At 42.9% G+C, this 16,036-nt stretch overlaps 1 protein-coding gene across 8 annotated transcripts in view; it reads right to left on the reverse strand.

The window, feature by feature from the left end:
* ATXN1 (ataxin 1) overlaps positions 1 to 16,036 on the reverse strand; it is a 223,169-nt gene that overhangs the window by 89,198 nt on the left and 117,935 nt on the right. For 7 of the 8 annotated variants that reach the window (XM_032114965.1, XM_032114932.1, XM_032114969.1 and 4 more), the window contains one exon: positions 3,580 to 3,703. The gene's annotated coding sequence lies outside the window, so the exon portion shown is untranslated. Of the gene's footprint in view, positions 1 to 3,469; positions 3,555 to 3,579; positions 3,704 to 16,036 lie in introns of those variants that run through there. The other variant, XM_032114994.1, reaches the window with a different exon arrangement.

Raw genomic sequence — 16,036 nt, forward strand, 5'->3', positions numbered from 1 at the left:
CATGTACTGGGCTGTTGTTTGGAAGAATGGACACATGCAGCTCTGCTCTTTTCTCAGCAGCCTGGTAACTTCCATAAAAAACCATGAATTGATTTAGCATACAGATACCAAAGCGACACAAAAGCAAAGACATCCAGAAACATTAAGACTGCATGTGTCAAAGCTTCCCATCGCTCTTCCAAGGTGTGTACAGCTCAGAACAGAAACCAGGGATCACTTCCAACCTGGCGTTGAGGCTCCAGGCGTGGGAGATGGCCGCTCAGAGAAACCTGCTGCAAAAGGCTCACTAACATTCAATTTCCATCCTTGCACAAGCCTCTTCCCCGAGGGCTGCCGCAGCAGCAGGACAGGCAGGCGGAGAAGGTGATGCTCTGGGGAGAGGGTGTGCCTGAGCTGCAGCCAGCCTGGCCAGGCTGCTCAGGAAGCAGCACTGACATCAGCTACAGGAGCTGTTGCTCCCAGACCCGTCACAGCTCCACGTGCCAGGAAAAACAGCCGGCAGCCAGAGGGGGAGTACATGGGAGATAGGACCCAGGGTAAAGGAAGCAAGGAGGGCCAAGGAACAGAGAAAGAAGGCAGCAGCTCAAAAATGGAATGGAACTGGGGCTAAGCCATGTGCGACTGCAGTCCCTCAGGACCCTCTCCGGAGTCAGCCCTTACAGCAGCAGGTTCCCACTGAAGGCAGGGCATAGAAAGCCTGTCTGGGCTAGAAATGGGGATGTTTACTATCCTACCATCTGCAGTTTGCCCAAAATAACAGTTATAGATATGAGATCAACTAAACACGTTTCTGTTATTGACACATACTGGATTTAGCGATTTATTTTCCGTTTCCCACAAACCGTGCCAGAGGTTCTCGCATAAGCACAGAAAAAAAAAGAATGTGAAGAAATGCCTGCGAGTGAGGAACATGAAGAGTTTATTCCTTGCTCCTGTTAGAATGTGTTTGTGCTTGTGTGGCTAGCACTCCAAAAAAGCTGTGGCATATGTTTTCAGCATGGAAAAAAAAACCCTCAGGATACCTACATCCTACCAGAAAGTTATAAAACTGTATGCTGGAATACACAAGGCACCCTCCAGCAAGAGCAAAGGAGCCTTGTCTTGCTTCATTTTTACCCTTGCTAAAATAAACGTTCCTCCTTAATGAACCCTCCTGACAGCCCTTTTTTTCTCCCCAGAAGTAGAATATGGACTTGATTTGTACAAGCACTGCTATTCCAGAAATGCATTTCATCCAAATGAAGAGAGCAGGGAAAAGGAAGCAAGAAATTTGTACTGTTTAGTAAACAGGCAGTTTCTAGGTGGATGCAAGACACTGGTCCCAATTTACTGCACCCCTCCCTCGTCACACTCCCCTTCCTCTGAAATTTGCCTGGGTGGCAGGAGGAGGCAGCAGAAAGGAAAGAAAACAGCTACTGCTTGCAGTGGGAAAGGTTTGATCGTTTTCCTCACATCTTAACATGACAACACTCTGCACACAGGGAAGAGAGAGAAATATTTTTCAGTAAAATCACTGTATGCCAGGATTTCCTTTCAGGAGAAACACTGTACCTCCTCACCTCTGGTATTCTTGTCTCCCTAAGAGGTTAAAGGAAAGAGGAGAGGAGGAGCCTGGCTGACTGCCTCCTTCTTGCAGCAGTGCCCTCCAAGCAGAAGCCAGGTGACAAAATACACTCTCAAGGAACTGCTAAAAAGCTCTCCATCACCTACAAATGATTCCTCAAAAGGAACCAGTCCTGGATGCTAGGTAAGAGGCATTCTCAAGAACACTTTCTCCCATCCATACCTGGTGAGAAGAGTGCTGCTTTTTCTGCACAAACCCAGGCCTCCTGAGTGTAATTCAGGGTTTTGGCGCCACAATAGCAGAACATCACACTGTTCTTCAAGTGGGCTGATTTTAAATCGTTTAGGACAGGGCAGAATGTAAGGATCACAATGACAGCATCTTCAACAGATATTCTGCCCCCTGTAATGGCTGATGATTGCCTCCTTCAGTTTATCTGGCTGATCTGGCACACCTTACAGGACCCAGGGAATGCTCTTCTTCACGTGAAGTGATGCTGCTGTTGCAATCAGTGGAGGTGATTGCAACATCTTGAACGAACATCTCCTGTTATCCCAACAGCTCTGCATGCTGGGACGGTTTTGGTTTTTTTTGTTTTTTTGTTTTTTTAAGGCTGTCTTCTCCTGCTCTAGGATGCCAGCACGCAAAGTAAGCTCTTGTGGTCTTTCGAAGTGTGGGAATAAGCTGATACGGGCACATCTGCTTGGATACATAGACAGTGAGAAGCTCCAGGTCTCAGAGGTCTCTTAATGAGCTACTAACTTGGCAGCTTAGTGGTAACTAGTAAGTAACAATTCCAAATGTCAGCTTTGTTAACTATTTCACTGTAGATCAAAGCAGGAGGGAAAGGCAAGAGATGGCAAAAAATTTTCAGTGTCCTCTCTAATATTTATTTTGCATCTGGTTCTTGGGAAAGCAGCACTGCTTAGATTCTGTCTGAATCTGCTTCCCGAAGCCTGAACCCAAAGGGAAAAGCAGCGCAAAGGAGGGCATCCAACTCTGAAGGAGCTAGAAGGCATGCCAGGAAATATATTTATTTACTACATTCATGGAAAGTGCACAAACTAGTTTGCTCAAACCAGAAGAATCTGCAGCTTGTTTTATCATGACTAATATCTTGAAGGACCACTGTACACTTTGGGCATAAGAATTTAAATACTAACCTGCCTAACTTGGAAATCCCCATGGCTCTTTCTTAAGAGAAAAATAAGGATTATTCTAAAACCTGGCAGGCAGAGAACTCTTGTTTTCCTCTTTTTGTGAGAATGTTTACATTTGATCTGCATGTTTGCCCATTTCAACCCAGAAAAGCAGTGGGCTTCATAAGAAAAACAATGAACATAAAAATATTTATGCCTTCTCTTTAGCCATCCCTCATGGGAACATTTTCTTTTATTAATACCACAACTGAATCAAGGTCTCAGTTGACTGACTGTGTTTCCCTCTGGAAGGTGTGCTACTCCGATTCCTATGAACACAAACGTCTTAGAGGAGCATTTGTATTGGAAATACTCAATCTAATATAACAAACTGACCAACAGGAGTTTGGAGTACCAGGCAGAAATAACCACATTTGCATTCCTCTAATTTGAAAGTGGTCAAATAATTTCAACCATTGTATAAGCATGTCTAAAACTCCTGAACCTAACCTGTAGACTCATGAACTGTTATCCATACTATTTCTCACTCGTTAGGCTACACAGTCACATGGCCTTCCCAATGCAGGCTCACATATTTAACTAAAAAGCAATAGCAATATGACAAATAACTGTAGCAGTCCAAGGAAAAGAAACCCACCATCTTTTCTTAGATAACACTAGTCTGCCCTTAAACCCATTAAAAGAAAGAAAAAAAGTAAGAGGGAGAGAAATTCAAGTCTATCTTTGCAGCTCAACCCAAACACACCTGCCTTTGGTGCTCAGTGCATCACAGGGAAGAGACCAAACACGACAGGGCAGATACTACCTCCCAAAATACACAATTGGAAGTACTTGTTATCACTGCTAGGAACTCACAGCATTCACTATGTTCTTCTTCAGGGAATTCTGGATTATCCTTTAGCATGAAGATTTTTCAGAAGCTGCTGGATTGTTCACAGGTCCTCACTGGCTTTCCTCTTTCAAATAAAGTAAGGTAGAGCTGTAAAACAAAAGCAAAACCAAATAAGAAAGGAAAGCAAGGAATAAAAAGAGGAAAATCCATAGACCTGTTTAACAAATGAACAATTGACTCCTACATCTCCTTGAAGCAAATGCGTTTTTAATGAGCTCCCAAGATGGAGATTCCAGTATGGAGTGAGTTTATGGCAAACACTGATCTAGGATAGGAAGAGTAATTTGCCCCGTACATATTATTAGAAAAAATTAAACCCCAGTTCAGAATTGCTGAAGCAGATACATAATTAAAATAATTCTTAGAAACTTCTGCTGCTGTAACAAGAGAAAGAAAAAACTACTTGGAGCTGCTGTTTAGAAAAGTGTCTGCAAACAAAGTCCACAATGTGCAGAGAGATCCACACAGGAAGATTTTTGTCTTCGATGAACTCCTCTAAGGGAAGGTAAACACCTATCTATTTCCATGGTTATCTGCAATATTGTAACAGAGGAGTACTGAAACCAAAAATACACACACTCACTCTTGCTGTTCCTCAGTAGGAAGTATTTTTCATAATTGAGATTTTTAATATTATGGTTCTTTCATTAATTTTTTTGACAAAATTTCTTTGTGGACCAATTCTTTATTTCTTTTTACCTACTACACAAGGTATCAGACTCTCCTCAGCCTTTTTACTGGGGTCTGAGGAAACTGCTGGGCTTCATTTTTATGTGAACCCCACACAGAATGCTTAAAATAGAGCGTATATTTCCACCTGCGCCAAATTGAACATTTTTTCCTTGAGCCAGGTTCCCACAGTCTCCTTGTGCTTCCTAAATTCGTAGTTTCATTTTGTGCCACAAACTTTTCCTATCTCCTTAATTTAAGGCTCCTCAGACATTTCACGTGTAATTTCAGGATTTGTGCACATGGATCCCATCCTATCAGCCTTATGGTGGAATCCATGTCCTCGAACCCATAACATGTGCAGGACAAAAGTCTACGCCTTAGACAGTGCAAACTCTCTTCACTTGTTGGAGGAAACGAGGCAATCTAGAAAATTATTCATTTGACCTATCTTAAGCATCTGCTTTAGGACAGAATGAATCACTCTAGAAAGGTCTGGTTCTCTCCATAAAGTGAGTCTAGACACTGAGCTCAGATTAGATGGCTACAGATGAATGCAGATGAATCTCACACTACGTGAAGGCAGGAAACAAGTCAGACAGATGGACAAGTGCAGTTCATGGGTGAAGAGCAGAGGGAAGGCAATGCAATAATAAAAAAGGTTGCTATTCAAAAAAAGTTTACACCTATGACAGTTTGTTTCAGTTGAACATACAAAGCAACAACAATAAAACCTTCCAAAGGCCAAAGCAGTATCTGCCCAGCTGATCCAGCTTTGGTTTAAGACTACTCCTGGATTTACTGGCTAAGGCTAAGCCCTTATAGGGCAGTGTCTGTAAACCAGCATCCAGCTGGTTGGGACTTGGGCAGGCACCTGGCAATGATGATGGTGGTGACCACTAGTCTCAAGGTACATGTGTCTTTGTTCTCTCCTTGATGGACTGTAGCAAAGCAAGATACCTATTACAAAGATCTCCCCAGTTTAAGACACAGTAGTTTCTTAAGAACTACAACTCCTGTGTAACAGAGGCACCACTACATCAAGAGCCTTCATCTGAAGGACCCAAGCCCTGACTACACTTCCAGGACTTTGGTCAACAGCTTCTCTCCTCTGCTGAAGTGGGACTGCTACTTATCTGGCAGAGAAACACACCATCAGACAGTCTCACGAGATTTTTAACTTTAGAAAGCAGACCAAAGACAGAAAAATAATGCAGACATATTTAAAAAAAAAAACAAACCTTGAAACCTTGCTGAAATGCAAACCAATTTATTTTCAAGCCATTTATTTTTCTTTAAATTATGTGAATCTCACAACTAAAAAAACTCCACTTGTGCTCAAAATACTCAAAACATTTTGTTTACAAGTGTTAAAAGAAAACATTTCAGCATTTGCAAGTTATTTATGGGGGTTTTTCCCCCAATAATTTGGCAACCCTAAAAGTTGCAATTTTTAATCTTTACTACTTGTCATTCAGCATTCAAGGGAACCTGCAAATGGCATCCAAATGACTATGAGAAAATATTTAACATTTCCAGCAAAAATAGATGTCTTCCAATTATTTTTAGTAAGAGCAGGGAAGTTTACTTCTTGCAAACTCCTGCTTGGATAGACTCCTGTGAGCCTCCCTGGAGAGTCAGCTGTGCATAACCCTGGGCTGACACCCACCACACTCAGTGACTAAGTCCTTCCACTAACTTCAACAAGTGGGATTAGGATTTTGATTCTGTTTGAGTTAAATAAGGCTATGATTGCCCACACCAGGGCTTTGATCACTGAATCAGGAGAGAGGCCACTTGCTAGCTATGCAGGGATCTTGCTGTCAGCCTGGAATGTGTCTTGCAGACCCCTGCCAGCACAGGGACAGAGGAACAGGCCACAAGCAGCACCTGTGCAATACAGTGCAGTGGTGGCACTCCAGGGCAGATACCTTCTCCCTGGAAAGATGGGAGATCTTTCATGGGAAAGATGACACGAAGCAAGGTAGCCTACACCTAAGGCAAAAAAAGGGGCATGAGACCTTGTATTTACCACAGGGCCTTTGTACCATGCACACAGCCAGTTATTATGGAGCAGATGATGCACTATAAATTCACAAGCTAGTTTAATTTGCTACAACTTGCTCACTTGACCTTACCCATAGGCACGTTACCCATAGGCACTTCACTCTGCCTGCAAATGCTCCCAGGCACTCTTATGCTTAAGATTTAAAGACAACATAGCACAAAATTCAGGACGCACAGACAGATACTGCTTCTTGAAGCCCAACTCTCACTTCAAGAGCAGAGCACTCAGTCCCTAACTGGTACAATCTTTCTGCTCTGCAGATCTGATGGGCTATGATGACATGCTCTTTGTGGAACATGTAAAACAGTCATAACTTGGAGGGAGTAGCAGAGAAAGCTGGTTTGCAGTACAATTAGGTCTTAACCAGACTTTGCGACTGAAGTTTCAACATGATCAACAAATCATTATCACATACATGGTTACCGATCACATTGCCACCATCAATGGGAAGTGTTACCAAGGAAGCTGCTTTCCATGGTCCCATAGCACTATGGTTACTCAAATATCACAGCACAGCCCTGTCTTTGAGAGCTAAAAAGGACACTGTGCTGACAGATTAGAAGTGTAATTGAGACATGAATAGATCTCAAATCAAAGAACATGGAAGTACTTCTTGGGAGTATTTAGAGACTAAAATTGGACCCCAGGGCAATCAACAAATAAGGACTGTAGTACAAGTGAGCAACTGCAAATTGGCAACACCTGAAGACCAGAAGTTGGCTACATGCAACATCCTGTACTTATTCCAAGAAAAGGTCACGCTCTCCCATCTTGCTTTGAAGATCAGGCAGTGAGAGATTACCATTTTACTAGTCCTTTCCTGCAGGTTTTTAATTGCCATCCCTTGCCCTCTTGCATGATATAATTTGGTTTCCCTAATTCACAAATCAGCATAAGCTAATAAAACTGTAAAGAGACGGCAACCTTGCGTCCAAGTTGTTCCATTGTTCACTATTATCCCACAACTAATCCTTCAACTCAAATAAAACCATAATTCATTTCCTGCTTTATTCTCTCTCTACACGAAATAGTTTTAGACAGGTTCAATCCTGCCTCACCGCAAATGGGAAAAGCGAGGTTTTATCTTCCTGGAGCGTGCGTGATTTCAATTACCTAATGTGTGTATCATCTATCACGTCAGGAAAAAACTTCTAAATTATTTTCAACAGGTTTAGCTGACTTTACACAAGGAGAAAAGGTTCTAATGGAAATAAAAAAAAAAAACAAAACAAAAAACCCAAACAAGAAAAAACCCCAAAACCACAAGCCAAACAAGAATTTACTGTCTTTTAGACTTCAAGTTAATAAAAGCTTCTCTACACCAGCCATGCCAAAATTTGCCCATCTGAAAATCTTCTGACATTTTGTCTAGTGTACAAAGGCTGCTGCTGATGTCCTGCTAGTATAAAAATTACTTAAATCCTAGTTATGCCTACTTTAATGCTATGGTCAAGCAATGTCACCCTAGGACAACAGAAGTTTACTATGTATAAAACAGGTGGTATCACTGATTTCTGTTTGGCATCCATTCCTCATCTGAAGCTTGATCCTTTACATGACATGGCTTTGTCATGTAAACAAACATTTCCCATGGCTTTCCATGCGGTCCACGGTGAAATGCCCAACTTCACAAGGTGTTACACCCACTTTGTTCAGGGTGAATAACTGTATCTGGGTGCATGAGAGCAGTAAAACAAGTTGTCAGCACTTTGCATATCCTGCAGGTCCTAAACCAGAAAAACAGCATGCAGATCATGCGGCTCAGACAAGGAAGCAATCCATCCGCCCCCCAATTTGTAGCAGAGGACCTATGTTGCCTTCCCCAGCTCGGTGAATATGGGGCATCCCAGCCCAGCACATCTTTCCTGTGAGTGCATTTCCAACGTGAGTGCTCATCCAAAGGGAAAATGCAGGATGGGAACATCTATCTGCAAACAGTAGAGAGACGGGACCAGCACATGAGGCTGAAAGGGCAAGGCTGCAGCTCACACCCTCCAGTGCAGGAGCCACTACTGAAGATGGCCACTGATTGTGCACAACTAATGTTAGCTGTGAGTCATCTAGAAATTCCTGTCGCTAGATTTAATCTAAAGACCATTATTCATCATTGCTTCACCCACAGCAGGTATTTTTCACTACTTAAGGCTCAGGTAAACAAACAGACTGAGAGTTTTCAGACCTACTCACTGGACTCATCTGCCCTTCCAAACCTTTTCATCTGCAAACCACGGAAGCAACTTTGCTCTTGAAGCCAGCTCCACTGCTCTTGTTATCCATTCCCTAACCTCAACAACAACGGGAAAATAGACACAGGTTCATCACCGCTGTCGTACTCACGAAAAAATGCAGAACAGCTCAAACTCACACTCTCCATTTACATGATGCCTAATAACAATACAAACACAAATCTGACTAGGACCTCAGAGACATCACTTTTACACAAATAACAGCAATCACAACCATACTCCTTATTTGTATTCCACTAATACCCAGTTTTTCCAAAAAGACTTGAGGTTAGACTGTGCTTAGCCTTGTGCTTCTCTAAGTGAGCTTAGTTTCTAAGTTCCATGTGATTTTCCCTCAGAAAGAGTGGAGCATAAGGTATTAAAATATTAAGTCAAGAGGTGGGCTATGGGTGCAACACACAATGCCACCAGGTGAAAAGAAAACTAAGAGGAGCTTGTCCACATTGTTTTCTCTAAGCAGCAACAGTACAGACCCCTAAGAAGAAAAATACCTTATAAATACCTCCTATCAGATGCCAGTGATATACTTTTTAATAAAAATCCATCACCTTATTCACATCAGCACCCCCTATTTGCCACTGTTTCATGGCTATCAAAGCAGGAATACTGGTAGGGAGGGGGGGGAATTTCAACACAGATCTACATTTCTCCTAGGATGCCAACTTTCTTCATTCTCATACAGAGATTTAAAGTAAAAACAACTCTATTGCCTGTGTGTTTGTAACACAGTCATTTCTACAGGTCTTCTGAGCAGAAAAGATTGAGAAAAGAATGCAAATGGCCCATAATAATTCAGGCTGCAAGCCAGCAATGCTGAACAGATATAAGCAATAAAAATAACTACTCTGGATGCTTCTGCTATATGACATAAATATTTCTCTTTTACTTTTATGGAAGCTATTATGCAAAAAATGCAGCTCAGCCCTGAGTGGAGACAATAAGCCTCCTGCATATTTGAAGAACTGCAGCACCCTATTAACTTGCTACAGATGAGAACAAGCTCAAGGGCCTTCATTACATGTACAGACACCTGTCATACAATGGCCACAGCTCTCCTGCAAAGATGGTGTTGAAGGGGGAATCCAAATGCTGTAAGTCGCAAACAGTAGCGGCACCAAAAGCAATGGCAGAGATTCTGTTTAACTGCAGTACTTTAAGTAGCCAGAGACAAAACCTCCTGAAGAAAACTGTTAATGCTACAACCCAAAGAACCAGAGAAGAGGCTTGATCTCTGGTGGCAGCAGTAATTCCAGCAGATGCCCACGGTACCAACTCCCTGGTGCCAGTAAGATTTGAGTTTGGGCCATGGCCTTTGCCTCACTGGGTTCAGCCACAGGTGCCCACAGCTATTCATCTGCTACTTACACCAAGTTTTCAGGAAGCAGCTTCCCCATCACCTCTACCTGTGCAGAATGCTGGGTTGAGGAGGACCCATATTACACCAGTTGCCAGGCTGGGGGGACACACACGGGCGCAGGCACAAACAACGCCACCACGTGAGCTTTGCTTCCTTAGGAAGTCAGCCCAGAACGCACCCTTAACCTTCTTCCCGCTTGCAGTGCTGCCACGTCTTCTGCACTGCTGATGCAATGTGAAACACAAAGCTGGAAAACAAAGGCACTATTGACTAACTTTTTTGCAGGATTAAGATGACTATGCTGGCTTACAACAAAGATTTCAATGATTTCAACACTGAGCGCAAAGCAACAGGAACATGGTTTGGCAGTAATTCCAGAGATTACCTGTTGAAACATTAATGACAAATGTCTTTTGATGTGGGCTGCTTTATGTGGTGCAAAAGGCAGCGCTGTAATTATGCATTTCCTTTCTGTGAATCTAGTATTTAACAGTAAAGCATTACTGGGGGGGTGTGTGCACGTGTATGTTTGTGCATGTGTGTGTGCATGTGTTTATGTGTGTGTGAGACAGGAAATACTCCACAGCTGAGCCTGCAATTTACCAGGGTGGCTGCACGTAGTAAACCTGCAACAGGGGAGCCTTTTCATTCATCCTGCACCAAGCAGAGGGCTAAAACAATTGCCACGCTTAAGACAAATGTCAGTGTGAGTCATACCAGCCGGAGCGCAAACATGTTTGCTGTCGGGTGAGTCAGAATATCACATCCTGAATTCACAAATCTTCCTATAAATAATAATTTCCGAAATTGTTGCATTTCTTTAATACAATGCAATTTTAAGTATGATGCCAAATCCATAAAGGCTTTCCTGACTACAAAGAAAATGTTTTTTCTCCTCTTCCCTTTTGCTTAACTGCGTGTATCTACCTACAGGAGTATGCTGTATACAGTACCTGAAATGGTAATTGCCTTGATTCACACTTAGGAAAATGCAAGCAGGGCTCAAAAAAAGTCCAAACGAGAGACAGGCCCCCAGCCCCTAAAAAAAAAAAAAAAACCAAACAAAACCAACCAAAAAAACTAAATACAAGCAGCAGGACCTTTCACTTACTGTATATGCTTCCTACATTTTTTGATGCTGTAATTCTGACAAGCTTTAGCATGTTCAGCATTCAGAGAAAAGGAACGTCATGCTGTCATGAGACACAGAGCAACTGAGAAAAGGGGTGAGAAATGCTGGAGAAGTGGTGAGAGAGGTCAGGGCAGCATGGTGCATGTGAGCAAGGAGGGACTGCGCCTGCACTGTGGTCGACAGCTGAAGCACCCACAGCTGAAGCACCGTCCCTGCTTCAGGGAGCACTCAGCCTTAGTACAGCGTGCAGAGATCATTCCTCCCCACGAATACGAACAGACCTGGTAATGAAATTAATGCACTGTAATAATTGGCAATGATTATCCATGACTGCCTCTAATTCAGGAAAGTATCTGAATCAGAAGTTATGCAAGTACCTTTTGAAATAGGGCTGAACTCAAGGATATGACCAAATTTATGCAGGAGAGTGCTGATAAAGATGTCTGTCATCTCTGTGAGCAAGGGGGGGAAAAAGTGGCTTGTGTAAGGTTGTTGGGGGGGGGGGATGTTTCTAACTTGATTTTCAGCTGGGAATTTATTCTCATCTTATATGAAAGGGAATTCACACACATACAAATCTCACATCAAATCAAGACAGTCTTGCTTTCTTCTAATTGTTTTGTGGAATAACCACTCAGAAGTTCACTTCTGTTATCTTTCTCAGGCAAAATAAAAGGCCTTTTTAGAAAAATTTTATTGCTAAAACAATGAAATCCTCCTGGGAATGACTTCGTTATGGAAATCAAGTGACAGTTTCTTTTATCTAGCCAAGCAGCAAGTCTGCATTTATAAAAGGCATTCTATGCACGAAGTACAGTGAGTAGGAGGACATGAAAATGCTATTTTTAAACCAGATTTCAGCGTTCCTCCCATACAGATTTCCTGGAATAATAACAGCAACAACAATAATGATAATTAATAATGCCAAAAAAGGAGTATCATCTTAAAGGTGAGTGGCATGTGAGAAAGCAAAATGTAGTTAAGGACTTGTAAGATTTAGGGACAAATGTAAGCTTCTCTCAAATAAACTGGCATTGTGCCATGAATTTCACAGGATTTGAGACTTGCCCCCTAAATTTCATACTGCAACTTTTTTTTCAGAAAAGGCAATAAACTAACATTATGTTTAGCATATGCTACATGTCTACCATTTGTTTTCTTGCAGCAATTGTTATTTTCAGAAACACCACTAAATGAGAAGTTAACTGTGGAGCTGATGCTATCACTGTGTTTGGGTAAGTGACCATGGCAGCTTTTAGCATTGGGGAAGAAAGGGAAAAAAACCTGAAAAAATCCAGGGCTAAACAATGTTTTCATATGCAACAAGAACAAGGGTACAATGCAGACTTTGACCCAAAGCTTAAAAGACGACACTGGAAAGATCCTTTCCTGCTTTGCTGACCTCTGGACCTGTCTCTCAGGATACTCACAGAGAAAAGACATTGAATTAACAAATACGGAGAAAGTGTGGGTCAAATCCTTCCTCTCTACCAGGAATACGCTGTCTCCAGTACGCTTGGAGTGCAATTTTCTGAGGGCAGAACTTATCCCAGATTACTAGAAGACTGTTATTCAATTGTGCTGTCATCTACCAGTGGTAATTAGAACAAGCGTCTGCATTTCGCACCTAATAAAAATGAAGAGAGTGAGCAGGCAGTAACAAAATCCCTGGGACGCCGAGGTGCAACGTGAAACCCGCTGGAGCGCTGGCACTTAAGAGTAACCCCACTGCTAGGAAGCCCCAATTTCCCACGAAATTAGAGCAAGGCAGAGAAATCACACACGCTGTCTGTCCCTCTCTTACACTCGGCAGCTCTAACACAGACACACGTTGTAGTCTGGCACTGACTCATGTTTTGAACTTGGGAGCATCCCCCAACACATGCACACAACCCCCTGCTCATCCCCTGGCTCATGCTGCTGCCAAGAGGTGCCAACCATGTCCAAGTAATTTTCATCCATGTTTTTAATCCAGTGCAAAACCCTCAACAGCAGTAGCATGGAACGTGGAGGAACCAGCAGCCTTGGCATGTTACTAACCCAGTGAAAAATTTGCCACCTAACTAATCAGGTATGGTCTGTTTCTGAAAGATATTATTTAAGGACCATTCAGGGCATTTTTGGAGGCACTTCCACTCTCTCATTCTCCTACAAGACAAATTTTTATGTCATTAACCTTTAGTTGCCTTTTGAACAGTAAAATGTAAGTCTATTAAACCACAGAGTTCCAATTTGATATTTTGAGCACCTTCATCTGCTTAATGGGAAATGTACAGTGGTAAGAAATGAAAAAAAATAGGTATGACTGGAATAAGTTAGCGCCGTTTTCCTTCTTTGTCCATTGCTTGCTGCCAAACATGGTTGCTGCTGGTCACTTGCCTCGCTCACTGCCACCAAGTGCTCAGCTGGGCACAGTCACCAATACTTAACCCTCAATAAAATTAAATCGCAATAATGCTTTGCACTCATTTAGGGTTTTACGCACCACAAACACTGTAAAAAACAAAAATTAACTGTAACTCTGTAACACCCCTGCAAGGTAAATTGAGTATTGTTATTCATACCTTATGCAAAAGAGAATTTCACTGGAGATGGGATAATTGACCTGCCCAAAGCTATGCAACACAGGTGTTCCTGTTTCCTGGTTCTCTCTATGCCAACAGACCAGTTGCACCCTTTCCTGAAACTCAGAGTTAGAGTTCTGCCTTCATTTCTGCCTCTTTCTGCTGCTGAATGAAAGCAGGGAGCAGGTCTCTGTACCCAGTGGTATGAGTGGTACATGGGTGCTGTGAGAGTGGTTCCTGGCTGCATTGCCTGTGGTGGGACCAGCATCAAAAGACTTGCAGCACTCCTTTTTCTACCTCCCTGTGGTAAGCAAGGATTAGCTGCAGAAAATTATTTGATCTATACTTGGTCTATAATAATTTACTAATAATTTGGTAACAGGAATGTTAAAAGCCTTTTTCACAAAAGACTACCAAGTTTTAGCTTCCCTGGATATCTTCTGCAAGGAGGACAGTAGAGGACTCAGCAGTGTACCACACACTGCTCCTCATACTTCCCTCTCCCTCTCTTCCCCTAAACAGCAAAAAAGGGTACAGGTTTCATCCCAGATAAATGATGGCAGGGCAGGAGCAGTGCCCACTGCCAGCTCCTGTGGGCTGCAGCCACCCCTGCCAACTGTCACATGGCAGAAAATTCCACACTGGGCTTGCCCGCAGCCAGCACTGGCATATTGGATTGACCTGAACTGTTAAACCACCTCTTTGAGGTGAAAACCCTCATACGTCACAGGCTGGACAACAGATTAATGTAGTCAGAGATCCTGTTACAACACCAGTTGTTCCTCCTGCACCATGACCAACAGCCACAGTGTAGGTGGGACCCAACCACGCTTACTACATTAGGAATTAAAGGGGTTTTACCTGTAAAAGATCTGTACTCTCATGCGCAGTGATACAATTAAAGCAGAAACGTTAACTACTAGCCCTGTGGATGCAATTATCCTAGTTAAAAAGAGGGCTTTTACTGGCAAAGCTCATCCCTGTTCACACACCAAGTAAGCCCTGCCTTTCATCAAAGCAGTTAAGACTGGAAAAGCACTTGAACATGTTGATCAGCTCCCGAGCTAGGACAAGGCTTAAGTAGAGGGGTTTATCTCTCACAACTTCTCACTTTTAACCATGTTTGGTTGGGTCAGGGCCAACTTGGTGTAACCAGATCCTGAGCCCGAGCTGCAGGTTTTGACTGCCCTGAAACTGTAGCTCAAGCCAAAGCCTCTTTAGCTATCACACCTAAGAGCACTGCCATGCCTGCAGATCAGGAGATGAGCTCCATAGTTTAAGTGGATTAGGTGTGCTGAACAACTCTGCTACATCCAGTTCTCCTACCCAGTGCGCGAGCTTCCGTGAGCAGTGATCTTTTATACAGCTGATCCAGGAGGTTTTGCTGCAGAGGACAGAGCTGGGTTAAGGAGAAGCTTATGCTGTCCCCAGGCTATAGGAGAAAGACAAGCTTGGAGGTTGGGCTCAGTGGGCACCCCAAGGAGCTCAGTGAGCCAGCAGTGTTCTTGAGGATCACCCCCTCCCACACCCTCTCTGGCACCAGAGTTTGGGGTTGGCTTCCCACTACAGTGTGTGACTAGGGTGAAAAATATAAGCCTAACACGCCACACATCACTTTGCCATGACTTCTTATGCAAAATCCTCAGCAGTGGCTCACAACAGAGCAGTGCATATACCACCACAGTTAGGAGGATGCCCTCCTTATACCACCTTAGTCTGGGAGGAACAGCCTCTGCTGTGTTTTAGCAGCTACAAACCTCAGTTCCAGTAAACCTCACAATTTCCCAGCTACACCAGATCCTTCTCTCAGCCACTCCTCCCAAAGGCAGCAGGCAGAAGTGCCGCTAACATAGCATAATCAGTGTGAAGTTGTAACAGTGTGGGGGAATGTGGCAATTCATGGAAAATGTCTTCGACCACAAGGCAATTAGCAGCGAGTTTAAATGCAGCAGCAGAAGGGAGTGGTTTCCTAACAAAACAAGCCTTGTTAAAAAAAAAAAAAAAAAAAAGGAAAAAAAAAGAAAAAAACCAAACCACCCTAACACTTGCTTTCCTCAAAAAACCAGCATTCTCAGGAGATTGAAAGCATGTGGAAAAAAATACCTCTGTGAAGCTTTCTGTAAAGATTATTCTTTACAGACACATTTGGCAGCCCTTTCTGCTCTGTCTCCTAATGCTATTGAGTATAACTATGTTAAGTCAATAAGCAAAGCCACTCAACGTGGGTTTTTTTAGGTTTTCTAGGCCAAGAGAGGAAGCAGAGCGATAGGAAAGTTTTCAGAAGTGGGAGTTGTGCCTGCTTTGCTTCTAATTGCAGTCAAACTGTCAACCTCTGCATTGTGTTTCAAGACTTTACGCTTCAAAATCATTCCCTCTGTGCTTTG

This window comes from Corvus moneduloides, chromosome 1, assembly GCF_009650955.1.
Source record: "Corvus moneduloides isolate bCorMon1 chromosome 1, bCorMon1.pri, whole genome shotgun sequence".
In the NCBI taxonomy this organism is placed as follows: domain Eukaryota; kingdom Metazoa; phylum Chordata; class Aves; order Passeriformes; family Corvidae; genus Corvus; species Corvus moneduloides.